This window comes from Poromitra crassiceps (assembly GCF_964638095.1).
Source record: "Poromitra crassiceps genome assembly, chromosome: 3".
NCBI classification, from domain to species: Eukaryota; Metazoa; Chordata; class Actinopteri; order Beryciformes; family Melamphaidae; genus Poromitra; species Poromitra crassiceps.
The window spans coordinates 57,709,311-57,723,434 of NC_139625.1; the positions used below are offsets into that span (position 1 = coordinate 57,709,311).

The 14,124-nt window shown below is 46.9% G+C and overlaps 1 pseudogene across 1 annotated transcript; it reads right to left on the minus strand.

Moving 5' to 3' along the window:
* Window positions 1–11,218: 11,218 nt before the first annotated feature.
* On the minus strand, window positions 11,219–11,815 carry LOC310773185 (small COPII coat GTPase SAR1B pseudogene; annotated as a pseudogene). The gene has a single exon. The product of its transcript is annotated as a small COPII coat GTPase SAR1B pseudogene (transcript).
* Between the last annotated feature and the right edge of the window lie 2,309 nt (window positions 11,816–14,124).

Genomic DNA, 14,124 nt, shown 5'->3' on the forward strand with positions numbered 1-14,124 from the left:
GGTAAAGGGCTTCTCAGTCTTTACGGTGTGGTATGGCTGTTAAAAGTTTAAATACTTTCAGTTTTTCAGTGCAATGCACCACTTGTCAATGTCCGTTGGACCAGGCAGTCAATCAAAGCAAGCAGAAGGTGTACTTTCCTTCCTGTTTTGATGCCATTTGAGGTGTAGCAGTGATGTGTAGCAGTGATGTGTAGCAGTGATGTGTAGCAGTGGCGCTGGCAGCTGTAATCCTGTGCGTACTTTTTTTTACAAGCACCATCACCCTTGTGCGGAACCATTCCTGCACTGCCGCAGCACCACTGTCTGCCGGACACTTTAGCTGCGTGCACAATTGTAGTTCGACAGCTCTCTTTTCTGCCTACCTGTAGCATATAGGAACGCCTGGTTCACACAGGACGCAGCGTAGTGGCCAATTAAGCAGATTTGCGCTGCACGCGAGTCACAGTTGGCCCATTCACACCAAGAAGCAAGCGTATTTCTTCACACTGGCAAGCAGCTCTCTGCTCTACAGGAGGAAACATCATGGAGACAGGTCAGCAGCTCTCTGCTCTACAGGAGGAAACATCATGGAGACAAGTCAGCAGCTCTCTGCTCTACAGGAGGAAACATCATGGAGACAGGTCAGCAGCTCTCTGCTCTACAGGAGGAAACATCATGGAGACAGGTCAGCAGCTCTCTGCTCTACAGGAGGAAACACCATGGAGACAAGTCAGCAGCTCTCTGCTCTACAGGAGGAAACACCATGGAGACAGGTCAGCAGCTCTCTGCTCTACAGGAGGAAACACCATGGAGACAGGTCAGCAGCTCTCTGCTCTACAGGAGGAAACATCATGGAGACAGGTCAGCAGCTCTCTGCTCTACAGGAGGAAACATCATGGAGACAGGTCAGCAGCTCTCTGCTCTACAGGAGGAAACATCATGGAGACAGGTCAGCAGCTCTCTGCTCTACAGGAGGAAACATCATGGAGACAGGTCAGCAGCTCTCTGCTCTACAGGAAACATCATGGAGACAAGTCAGCAGCTCTCTGCTCTACAGGAGGAAACACCATGGAGACAGGTCAGCAGCTCTCTGCTCTACAGGAGGAAACATCATGGAGACAGGTCAGCAGCTCTCTGCTCTACAGGAGGAAACACCATGGAGACAAGTCAGCAGCTCTCTGCTCTACAGGAGGAAACATCATGGAGACAAGTCAGCAGCTCTCTGCTCTACAGGAGGAAACATCATGGAGACAGGTCAGCAGCTCTCTGCTCTACAGGAGGAAACATCATGGAGACAAGTCAGCAGCTCTCTGCTCTACAGGAGGAAACATCATGGAGACAGGTCAGCAGCTCTCTGCTCTACAGGAAACATCATGGAGACAGGTCAGCAGCTCTCTGCTCTACAGGAAACATCATGGAGACAAGTCAGCAGCTCTCTGCTCTACAGGAAACATCATGGAGACAAGTCAGCAGCTCTCTGCTCTACAGGAGGAAACATCATGGAGACAAGTCAGCAGCTCTCTGCTCTACAGGAGGAAACATCATGGAGACAGGTCAGCAGCTCTCTGCTCTACAGGAGGAAACACCATGGAGACAGGTCAGCAGCTCTCTGCTCTACAGGAGGAAACATCATGGAGACAAGTCAGCAGCTCTCTGCTCTACAGGAGGAAACATCATGGAGACAGGTCAGCAGCTCTCTGCTCTACAGGAGGAAACACCATGGAGACAAGTCAGCAGCTCTCTGCCCTACAGGAAACATCATGGAGACAAGTCAGCAGCTCTCTGCTCTACAGGAAACATCATGGAGACAAGTCAGCAGCTCTCTGCTCTACAGGAGGAAACACCATGGAGACAGGTCAGCAGCTCTCTGCTCTACAGGAGGAAACACCATGGAGACAAGTCAGCAGCTCTCTGCTCTACAGGAAACACCATGGAGACAGGTCAGCAGCTCTCTGCTCTACAGGAAACATCATGGAGACAAGTCAGCAGCTCTCTGCTCTACAGGAGGAAACATCATGGAGACAGGTCAGCAGCTCTCTGCTCTACAGGAAACACCGTGGAGACAGGTCAGCAGCTCTCTGCTCTACAGGAAACACCATGGAGACAGGTCAGCAGCTCTCTGCTCTACAGGAGGAAACATCATGGAGACAGGTCAGCAGCTCTCTGCTCTACAGGAAACATCATGGAGACAGGTCAGCAGCTCTCTGCTCTACAGGAGGAAACACCATGGAGACAGGTCAGCAGCTCTCTGCTCTACAGGAGGAAACATCATGGAGACAGGTCAGCAGCTCTCTGCTCTACAGGAGGAAACACCATGGAGACAGGTCAGCAGCTCTCTGCTCTACAGGAGGAAACATCATGGAGACAGGTCAGCGGCTCTCTGCTCTACAGGAGGAAACATCATGGAGACAGGTCAGCAGCTCTCTGCTCTACAGGAAACACCATGGAGACAGGTCAGCAGCTCTCTGCTCTACAGGAAACACCATGGAGACAGGTCAGCAGCTCTCTGCTCTACAGGAAACATCATGGAGACAGGTCAGCAGCTCTCTGCTCTACAGGAAACATCATGGAGACAGGTCAGCAGCTCTCTGCTCTACAGGAGGAAACATCATGGAGACAGGTCAGCAGCTCTCTGCTCTACAGGAGGAAACATCATGGAGACAGGTCAGCAGCTCTCTGCTCTACAGGAAACACCATGGAGACAGGTCAGCAGCTCTCTGCTCTACAGGAAACACCATGGAGACAGGTCAGCAGCTCTCTGCTCTACAGGAAACACCATGGAGACAGGTCAGCAGCTCTCTGCTCTACAGGAAACATCATGGAGACAGGTCAGCAGCTCTCTGCTCTACAGGAAACATCATGGAGACAGGTCAGCAGCTCGAAACATCATGGAGACAGGTCAGCAGCTCTCTGCTCTACAGGAAACACCATGGAGACAGGTCAGCAGCTCTCTGCTCTACAGGAAACATCATGGAGACAGGTCAGCAGCTCTCTGCTCTACAGGAAACAACATCATGGAGACAGGTCAGCAGCTCGAAACATCATGGAGACAGGTCAGCAGCTCTCTGCTCTACAGGAAACACCATGGAGACAGGTCAGGCTGCTTATTGTGCTCCAACAGCCATTGAAGCTGTAACACTATCTGCCCATGTAGAGACACAGCTCACTGTAGCCTACACTGTCACATCTGGGATGACATTTATATCCTATCTTATTAATTTCTGGCCAGCCATCTAAGAACTGTATGACATCATCAGTTTTATGACCTCATCACTGATGTCATAGCAGCAAGAGCTTTTATTGGTCTGACCATTGACACCAGAGAAGAAGATTATCAGATCACCCCCAAGATGTCCATGCATGAACTGGATGAAGTGCTGAAGAACCTTGGCGATGTGACGGCCAGCTGCAACTTCCCACAGTCTGCCGAAGTCACACGGAATATGCTGAGGGACCGACACAACAAGAAGAACCACACCCAGCACAACCCGGTGTTTCCTAACTGGGTGTACGACCGTCCTGCTCTCATAGGAGACTTCATCACTGGCTCCAGCCCTGTGGGAGAGCCAGCCATTGGTACTTTGCCTCTGGCGGCTCAGGAACAAGCTCTGGTGGAGGATCTGCTGTTTGTGCTGACTGGAGTCGATGGGAGATACATCATCGCCCAGCCTGTGCTGGGGAGGCAGAACCGCTCCTTCATTGTGGATCCAACTCTGGACATGTCCGTCAAGGAGCTGGTTAATCGGATATTGCCGGTTGCATCATACTATTCCACTATAACGCGCTTCATTGAGGAGAAGTCTTCCTTTGAGTACGGCCTGGTGAACCACGCCCTCACAGCAGCCATGAGGACTGTGATGAAGGAGTACCTGATCCAGGTCACTCAGGTGGAGCATCTGCCCCGGCAGGGCATGTTCTCCTTGCAGAATCTCTGGTTCTACATCCAGCCCACTATGAGGGCCATGGAGATAATGGCCTCCATTGCCTCCTCAGTGGACAAAGGTGACTGTATGGGTGGGTCAACGCTGAGCCTCCTCCATGACCGCACCTTCAACTACACTGGTGACAACCAGGCTCAGGAGCTGTGCCTCTACCTCAATAAAGCAGCCAGTGTCCCTTACTTTGAAATTCTAGAGAAGTGGATCTACAGGGGCATTATCAGGGATCCATACAGTGAGTTCATGGTTGAAGAACATGAGCTGCAGAAAGAGAAGATTCAGGAAGACTACAACAACACGTATTGGGATCAGCAATATACAATTGTACTGCACCGGATTCCCTCCTACCTACAGAAAATTGCAGACAAAATATTAAGCGCAGGGAAATACCTCACGGTGGTGCGTGAGTGTGGCCGTGACGTGATCTGTCCCGACGCTAAGGAGGTGCTGTACACGTTGAAGGCGAGAGCCTATGTAGAGCAGATAGAGAAAGCCTACAACTATGCCAGCAAGGTCCTCCTCGACTTTCTGATGGAAGAGAAGGAGCTGGTTTCACGTCTCAGATCGATCAAGCACTACTTTTTGATGGACAAAGGTGATTTCTTCGTGCACTTCATGGACCTGACAGAGAAGGAGCTGAAGAAGCCGGTCGATGACGTAGTGCCTCTCAGACTGGAAGCTCATCTGGAGCGGGCTTTGAGGATGAGCACGGCCAACAAAGACCCCTTTAAAGACGACCTCAAGATTGTTTTAATGCCCCATAATGTGATCACCCAGCTGCAGCGGGTGCTGGCCATCAAGAGCAAGCAGAAGACGGTCATCATCAATGCAGACCCCACAAAGGTGGCCCTGTGCGGCCTGGAGGCCTTCTCCTTCAACTACATCGTCAAATGGCCACTGTCGCTCATCATAAACAGAAAAGCACTGACAAGATACCAGATGCTGTTCAGACATATATTTTACTGCAAACACGTTGAGAGGCTGCTGTGCAACGTGTGGATCAGCAACAAAGATGTGAGGCAGTACTCCTTACACTCTGCTAAATGGTTTGCTACAGCGTTCGCGCTCCGACAGCAGATGCTGAATTTTGTGCAGAACATCCAGTACTACATGATGTTTGAGGTGATGGAGCCTATGTGGCATGTCATGGAGAACAACCTGAAATCAGCGTCAAACATTGATGACGTGCTTTGCCACCACACCAGCTTCCTGGACAACTGCCTGAAGGAATTCATGCTGACCAGCCCCGAGCTCCTCAAGATCTTCACCAAGCTCATGACCGTCTGTGTCATGTTCACCAACTGCATGCAGCGCGTCACCCAGAGCATGAGGCTGGACAGCCTCTCTGTGGAGCCTCCCACACAGATCGAACACACTGAGGAGGCAGAGAAGAAGAAGCTGACCACAAAGATTCTGGCTGACCATGTGGAGGCCCTTCAGTCGGACACAGGCTTTGAGGCCACCATCAGTAGGTTTGACAGCAACTTCAGCACAACAGTGCTGGACCTGCTGGACAAGCTCAGCATTTACAGCACCAACTGTGAGCACAGCATGATCAACATCATCTACAGGCTGGATTTCAATGGTTTCTACACTGAGCGCCTGGAGAAGATGGCCATAGAGAGGAGTCAGAAAGCAGCAGTGTAGCATGTTGTTACACCTTTGTTTATAAATGGTCCCTCATTAATTACATGAATCTCTATCCTGTCCAAGTAAATTGTGTTACAACCCAGACTATGGGTTTGTTCGCAAAATAAAACGACGCAGGAAACCATTAAAAGTTAGTGTGATTTATTTTTCACACAAAAAATACAGGGCAACTGGACTCACTACGCTACCAACAACAATCTAATCAAGCCTAAGGTGTAGGCCGAAGCCAGGCTAGACAGCAGCTAGCCATTATTGAGTCCAGCACCACACAGAGTATGCTAGCATGCAGATTAACTAGCATGTGCATGTTGAGAGGAGTGACCGGGGGAGAGGAGCAGCAGCACGGATTAGCCACCACCTAACTCTGATCTGCCATCATTGACTGCAGGCATATGAAGAGGCCGCCAGCCAATCAGCGGCACCCACACAGCAGTTGTCAATCTTCCCCAAGCTGACCAATCCACATATCGCTGCTGTCGTTCCAGGACCTCGAATCTCCAAAACAGAAACTTTTCAGGAAGTAAAAAAAACCTGTTTGCTCTTAAACTACTGAACCAAATGTCGTCAAAGTTGGCACATGTCTTAATTATAGTTAGTTTCCCGCTGAATGTGTCATTACTTTATAAATATCTGACCTGGATAAGCTCAAATGATGTTGTTTATATTATCAGTCCGACTTGGAAGCGCTTTCTCATGGCCAGTCAAGCGGGAGGCAGCCGCATCCTCATGCACGAGCCCCCAAGCTCCAGGCCGCGGGCGCGCGCGTAGGAGCAGCAGCATTGCCCCTCGCCTCTCATGGCCGATTTGGGGCTTTCGCATGGGGTGAGAAATAGTCTGACATAACGTAACGTTAACGTTACTTTATTCTCGTCAGAAAGCACTCCGATTTGCATGTTAAAACAAGTTTGCAGCCTAGGAATAACTGGAAAACATTTGATTGATATATTAACGTCAGAGGAAGCCAGGATGAGTCAAAACGATATGAGAAATACACAGCGCGTCGGGGACACCTCGGCATTCCGAAATGTCGGCACTCTGAAATACCGGCATTCCGACAAAATTCTAACCCTAACCTCGCCATTGCGAAAGAACCCTCCCCCAGACCCTAACCCTAAACCTAACCTCTCCCACCCCCCACGCCTAAGCCTAACCTAACCTCTCGGCGAAACATTTTTTGGAGATAAAAAAGGGCCGCCTCTCCGAAAGCATAGAAGTCAATGATCGGAATGCCGACACTTCGGAATGGCGAGGTGTCCCCCAGCGCGTCTGCCGTGTGTCTTTTCCGGGTTTAGTGTCCTGCGTGGGGGGTACACACGGAGGTAGGGGGGGGATTTCGAGGTTTGACTGACAGATTGAGGGCGAATGGCGTTACGAGATTTACTCACAAGCTCGTTTTAATGCTTTTCCATTGGTTGCATTTGTTAAAAACCACACAGAGACGTGAAGGGTGACCAATGGCATTGATTCATGACAAAAAGTAAGAAAGTGAAAAAAGTGACATTCGAGGTCCTGGCCCGACACCGACGATATAGAGATTTCTGTCAAAGGAAGCAATCAAAGAGGGACTAACAGGAAGTTCGAATTGTGCTAAGGCGAGCTTGGCTCCCCTGAAAAGGACATCCTGGGCTCACCTGAAGGAATCATTTGAGACATTTAGGGGGAGCCCTAAATCTAAACTATATAAAGATAGAAAAATATTGTATATTTTTTTGTAGTACCCTTTCTCTTTTAGGTGTTGCACTCTTTAGACCAGTGGTTCTCAAAGTGGGGTCCGGGGACCCCCAGGGGTCCTTGAAGGGGTTCCAGAGGGTCCCCAGCAAAAAGGGGAATATGTTATTTTCAGTAGAATTCCATCCATAAGTAACATGCCAGAATGTATGAATATTTTGGTCAACCTCTACAAGCAAAACATCTTATCAGATGGGGACCCTGGGACCAAATCTTATCAAATGCGGGTCCATGGTCTAATTTGTGTCAATTTCGTGAAAAAGTTTGAGAACCACTGCTTTAGACTCAGCTGCACAGAGATCAGTGTTATTTGTCCAGGATGGATAGTTTTGGTGAAAATCAGGTAAGCTTGTTGTTTACATTACTGGAAAGAGGCATCCTTTGTGCTTGACCAATGTTTCATGTATGAATTATTAATTTTGGAAGTCCCAATCTGTCATTATATTTCCAACTTTACCGTATTCACTCAGACTCGGCTTCTCCGCAATGAGCCACGTTAAGTAAGCCCTCTCATCATGAGTGGCTGGCACATGTCTCCCTCTCGTTGTTCATTCATCCATAAAGAAGTGAAGCCACAGACAGACTGGACAGCCCACGGAGGACAGCAGCGGTCATACTAGGCTCGTAGTTTTTTGTGTTTTTTTTGCATTTAACCCAGCAATGGACTGCGCTGCCGCACACTTTCATCATGCATGTCGGTCTCTCTGCCAGCAATGGATACATTTCTTTCTTTCTTTTATTTTTTGGATATACCACATTTTACAGTGGTTTTACATGTTGCCAAATACAATTTAATTGACTATCTCCTAGATAGGAGAGGCAGTGAGTGAGAAAATGGTTAAGATTGAATAATGACATAACAACAGGCCAATACTAATGTGAATGTATACATATATAGAGATATTCTTTTAAATCTGGCTTCAAACCGCCAACATTTTTCACCTGCGACCTTCTTCATCCCCCCCAAAAGCCATTAAAACCTGCAAAATAGGGCTTTCCCGAAAGCCAAGTTCCAATTACAAACCCTGAGGAACAGAATACATCACTCAACACAAAAGTGCCATGGCCAAAATGGAGACGATTAGTTTAGTTTAGCAGAACTATTTCCAAATACAATGATACAATAAAAGAAATGGCACCAGCCGTCACAGTTTTAGTTTCAGTTTGTTTATTCATTTAACAGGGAAATAAAGCATACAAACACCATAAAAGGTAATTAAAATACTTTTGGGCCCTACTCAGCAAAAATTATGGTTTTCAGAGGGTTCCTGTCCTGCAGCAAGAGAAAAAAAGAGACAGTTAAAGTGATAGATATGTAGAAGAAGAAGTGAGAAAATTGGGTGGGAAATTTCTGAGAAAATAAATAAATAACGGGATTTAGGATTGTCTGGCAAGTGTTGCCTCATTACCCAGGTCAGTGACTGCAGACCTGCTCCCCCAGTATAGGAGATTCTTATACAGCCGTTTAAAACCAATAAAAGATGAACTATTGCTTAATTTTTTGCAGAATCGCGTTCCAGGTTACTGTAGCCTACCATTGTAAAAGAAAGATCGCTGTCCATAATTGTTTTTATATCTAGGAAGAGGATTTTCAGAATTTGTGATGGCACGAGTGGTGAGGAACCCCAATGTTACATGGAGCATGTGGGGACTAAGATTGTTCGATGCAGACCAGCTGGGTTCTTTCAGAGAGAGAGATTATATCATAACTGCTGATTGATCAATATTGGAAGATTGTAATTTATTTAATGAGAGCTGATGGTTGACCGTGTCGAATGCTTTTCTGAAATCAATAAAAATAGCACCAGTTATGCGACATCACTCGAGCAACTCAGGCTGTGTGTGTGTGTGTGTGTGTGTCATCAGGCCGAGCATGCTCGGTTGACATCTCAGTTGTCTCTGACATCATCAGTGACGTGAGCAATTTGAGCAATTGTGTCACCCACTGATGACATCACTCACTGATGACATCACTTGGGCTGAGCATGCTCAGAGTTGAGCAATAGACCCTTTTCACAGGGGCCATTTTGTGTCGAAAAGGCAGAATAAACACAGGTGCAAGGAAAACACTAATGAGGGTTTCCAAATTCCAATCATGGAAGTTGGAAACCCTCATTAGTGTTTTGTTTGACATCACAATTTCTCAAGTGACATCATCACTGATCACTCAATGATGATATTTATACACAGAATTGGTGATGTCGACATCTCAAGTTGCCCTTATTCTTCCGTGGTGTTTTATTGCAGTTGGCATCCTTTAAATTGCATTACCACTTCCTTCTGGATTTATCCATCCACTGTTTCCCTATATTCTTTCTGTCAATCCTCCCGATCTCCCCCATCGTTCTCAATTTGCCCGAGTTGCACCGGTACTACTTCTTCTACTAATGGTTTTCTGGCAGACTGGATTGGATGGCTTGCGGCACATTGCTGCCTCTCACAGAATATTACACAAATTCCAGACTCGGGGGTCCGCCCCCTCCTCAATGTTCCTTCCTCCGGCCGCATTGCTCTCGTCTTCGACCGCCGTGTTCCCGGACCTCTCGGCCCTCGTGCCAGCACGCGACCATCCCTCGCTGCTCGACGTCTCCGGCTTGGAATCCTGCTCGACTTTTCTGCAGGGAAGGATGTCTATGGCATCATCAGTCACTGAAAATATCACTAGAATGGGTGATGTCACCAGTGCCTCGATGATGATGTCATCAGTGATGTCATCATTAACTGATGTCATCAGGAATGTAATAAGTGATGTCCACAGTGATGATATCGAAAAATCAAAGTCTACACACGCACATCTCTTTTCCAGTTGCTGACTCATCATCACTGACGACCACCTCTTGAACCCCGAACCTTCCTATCGCAAGCTACGGCCTCTTTTCCCTAACCCCTCCCATTTCCTGACCACGCCCCTCTCACTACCCAGACACACCTAGCCACTCCCCCTACCCCTTCCTACCCCCCTCAGACCCGCGCCAGAACTTAAAGATCCCCTAAAGTCATGTAGAAGAAAGATGTATATACAATACTCTACTGAATAACAAGTTGTGTCTGATGGTTTCCCCCTACAAAAAAGGTTAAAATATCTTGTTAAAATCCTTAAAATGACATCCCCTCCTTCTGCCTCGTTAAAAGTCCAAAGCAACCAATCAGGGTTATCTTGAACCTAACTAGCCAATAAACACATTCTCACCAGAGCAATCTAGTAAGAGAGTGGCGTCAGCGGAGGTCCAAAATGCGTTACTCAGTAGCCAATGAATAGCCAGGAAGGAGGCTCGCGCTACTTTTGAATGCTAAAATAAAGCTGATAGACAATTTGATTCTTTAAACGTCGGGCCCTTTCAAAGTACATCACAAAGTGTCCATTTTGCTGCAACTCGACAGCGTTGCTTAATCCAGAACCTTACATCCGGGAACTCTTGAGTAAAAAACTGGTTCATTGGAGTGAACGGAGATGTCGTGACTCTTCTATATACACGGCTCTGATTCTCACGCGTGACAAAGTGACGACAAGGGTTCCTAACCGATCTGCACTATATGACGAGTTGGGAGTGAGAATGTGTTGGGCCTTTAACTGCTGAATACTGGACAGGGATTGGCTCCAGGATTCCTGATGTCACGAATCATGCTTGAGCCTTTTCAGTGAGCTCAGAGAAGTTTCCACTTTCAGCAGACGAGTGTGAAAACAGCTTTATAGTGTCAAACTCTGCAACGGCACCATTGTGCACAGTGAAGCTCAGACATTCAACTGAAGGAGCGAGAAGAAAAACACATTTTTTGTCTTTAGGGGGTCTTTAATGGGTTCCTCGCTGGGCCCGTGCTGCCCTTCCACCAAGTTTCATGAAAATTAGCAGAGTAGTTTTTCCGTAATCCTGCTAACAAACAAATTGACAGATGGGCAAACAAACAGCACTAGAAACAACCTCTTAGTTGATGTACTGGGAGAGCCAGCGGAAGCCCTCTCCGTAGCCCTGCCTCCTCAACACGCTGCACATGAACACCTCCAGTGGTCTTGTGTTCAGCTCCTCGACGGCAATGTTGCCCTTGCCTGTTGTCCGTCCATACAATTCAAATATCTCCATTAGCTTCTGCTCGCTGATGGCTTGTGGTCTGTCGATCATGTTGCCGAGGATCAGAATAGGCACGTTTGCAATGGTCTCATCTGTCATTAGTGCATCAAGTTCTGCTTTTGCTTCAGCAAATCTGGAGTGATCCGCACAGTCCACAAGGAAGACGATGCCGTTGATGGCGAGGAGGTAGTTTTTCCACACTCTGCGTGCTTGTGCATGGCCTCCAAGATCGAAGGTGGTAAAGGTCATGCCAGCAATCGTCAGCTCTTCTGAAGTCGGATGTAAAGTTGGGGCATGCTGTCCCAATCTGTCATCTTTGATCATGTGCAGTAGCGTTGTCTTTCCAGCATTGTCTAGGCCAAGAAATACTAACTTGCCGGATTTCTTGTACAGTCCTAGAACTTGCAGTACACTACGGAAACCACTATAAATCCAATCAAATATGAATGGCATTTTGGGTGCCCGAACTGTAGTTAATTCACTGAGTGTGATTGCTTTTATAACCACATGAAAGCATCACTGATGACATCACTCACTGATGACATCATCACCAATGACATCACAATTGTTCTCATCTGAAAAAATATTAAAATGTTGTATGTTTGTTTTTTTGTGCTTGAAAACAGCTTTTTGGCAAGTCTAAAAATGATAAAGGTAGGAGTAATCTACTTCCGGGTCTAAAACGGACCAATCTGGGAACCCAGAGTCTATTTTTATTTGAAAAATAGACTCTGGGACAGCCCTACCGTTTTTCCCAGCTTCCTGTACAGCGCACTGTGCGCCTCTCCTGCCACCGTCACTTCCTTTTCCGCGTCCGTGCTCCACTGTTTACAGTCTAAATAGTTGCTCCGCGACTTTCCAGTAATTTTCCAGTTGTTGTAAGACGAGTTGACGTCTTCTATGCAGTTTGTTTATGCGTTAACGTCATTAGCAAATAGCCGAAATGGACGCGGAAAAGGAAGTGATGGTGGCTTTTCCGTCACTTCAGCTATTCACTAATAACGTTAAAACTGCATAGAAGACGTCAACTCGTCTTACAACAACAGTGGAAAATTACTGGAAAGTCGCTCTGCAAGTTGTTATTTTAGACTGTAAACAGTGGAGAACGGACGCGGAAAAGGAAGTGACGGTGGCAGGAGAGGCGCGCTGTACAGGAAGCTGGGAAAAACGGTAGGGCTGTCCCAGAGTCTATTTTTCAAATAAAAATAGACTCTGGGTTCCCAGATTGAAAACGGACTAACAGTTACAAAATGACCTATGCAGAAGCCTCCTGATATGGGCAAATGATAAGGTGAATAGCATTGCAGCAGATTCGTCTTCTTTTGTGGTGTTTTATGGCAGTTGGCAAACTTGGCATCCTTTATGTTGCATTACCGCCTCCTTCTGGATTTATCCATCCACTGTCTCCCTCCTCAATCCATTGCAGTAGCTATCGTTCCTGGGGTCCACAAAACAGACGGTGACATCTCTGATGACATAATCAGTGATGACATCATCACCAATGGCATCACAATTGCTCGAGTGACATCGCTGATGACATCATAGATCACATCACACACTGATAACATCATTAACCATGAAATCACAATTGCCTGAGTGAGATGACATCACTTATGACATAACTCACTGATGACATCATCACCAATGACATCACAATTGGCTCGAGTGACATCATTGATGAGATTGTCATCACTGATGACATCATCACCCGGATACATCATAATTGCTCTGTGTCATCGGTATGACATCATTGGCGACCTGGCCCATTTCTTTTGGCGACTGCCTTCTTTCTTTTTCTTTCTTTCTTGCTTGGTAGTTAGTCTGTCCATATGCAGAGGTGTGGACTCAAGTCACATGACTTGGACTCGAGTCAGACTTTCACAAATTTGATGACCTTGGACTCGACTTGGCAAAATCAACAAAGACTGCAACTCGACTTGGACTTGAACACCAATGACTCGTGAGTTCACTTGGACTTGACCCTTTTGACTTGATACCTTCCTCCAAACCCAAAGATTAAAAAATATATATAATTAGCCTGCCGTTCACAAGACACCACGGAGGGAGTCATTCACCGAGCTACATTCTCATTGACGGTGCAACTAAACTGGTGCTTTATCTTCATTTAATTCCCGAAACACCATTACGGTTTATACCATTTTAGGACCCTATACATTATCACGATAGATTTACGTCATGTTACTGTAACTGAGCGCTAGTTGGAAGAAAATAAATAAGATCCTAAAGATAATTTAGTTTGCCTACAAAAAACAACCAGCTGGTCAACAAAAAAGGAATTACAGTAGGCTATAAATTGCGGTATTTCCATTGCTAGTCTGTTTCTAGTTTCTGTGGCTGTCACACATGACCACACACACCGCTGACGCTGAGGGCATGTTCACATTACAGGCTGATCTGCTGATAAAGTCATTAATCATCATTATCTTGATTGGTTTCCCAAATCTGATTTGGGAGTGTGTCCGCACTGCCACAAATCTGATTTTCAAGTCGGATCTGTGTGTCCAGACCTAAACAGCCTATCTGCATGGGTTGCTATGGTAACGATGTGGGCGTCAGTAAATACGTATGTTGGTGACGTGGTTTTCTTGTGCAGAAGCATTTGATGACGAGTTGCGAGTGACGTTCAAATCAGATTTGGTGGATCTGCGCGTCTGCACTCAAGTCACATCAGTCGAAAGCAGATTGGAAACTACCTCCATGTGGTTTGGGACAAGTGACACAAATCAGACTTGGAGCGTCCA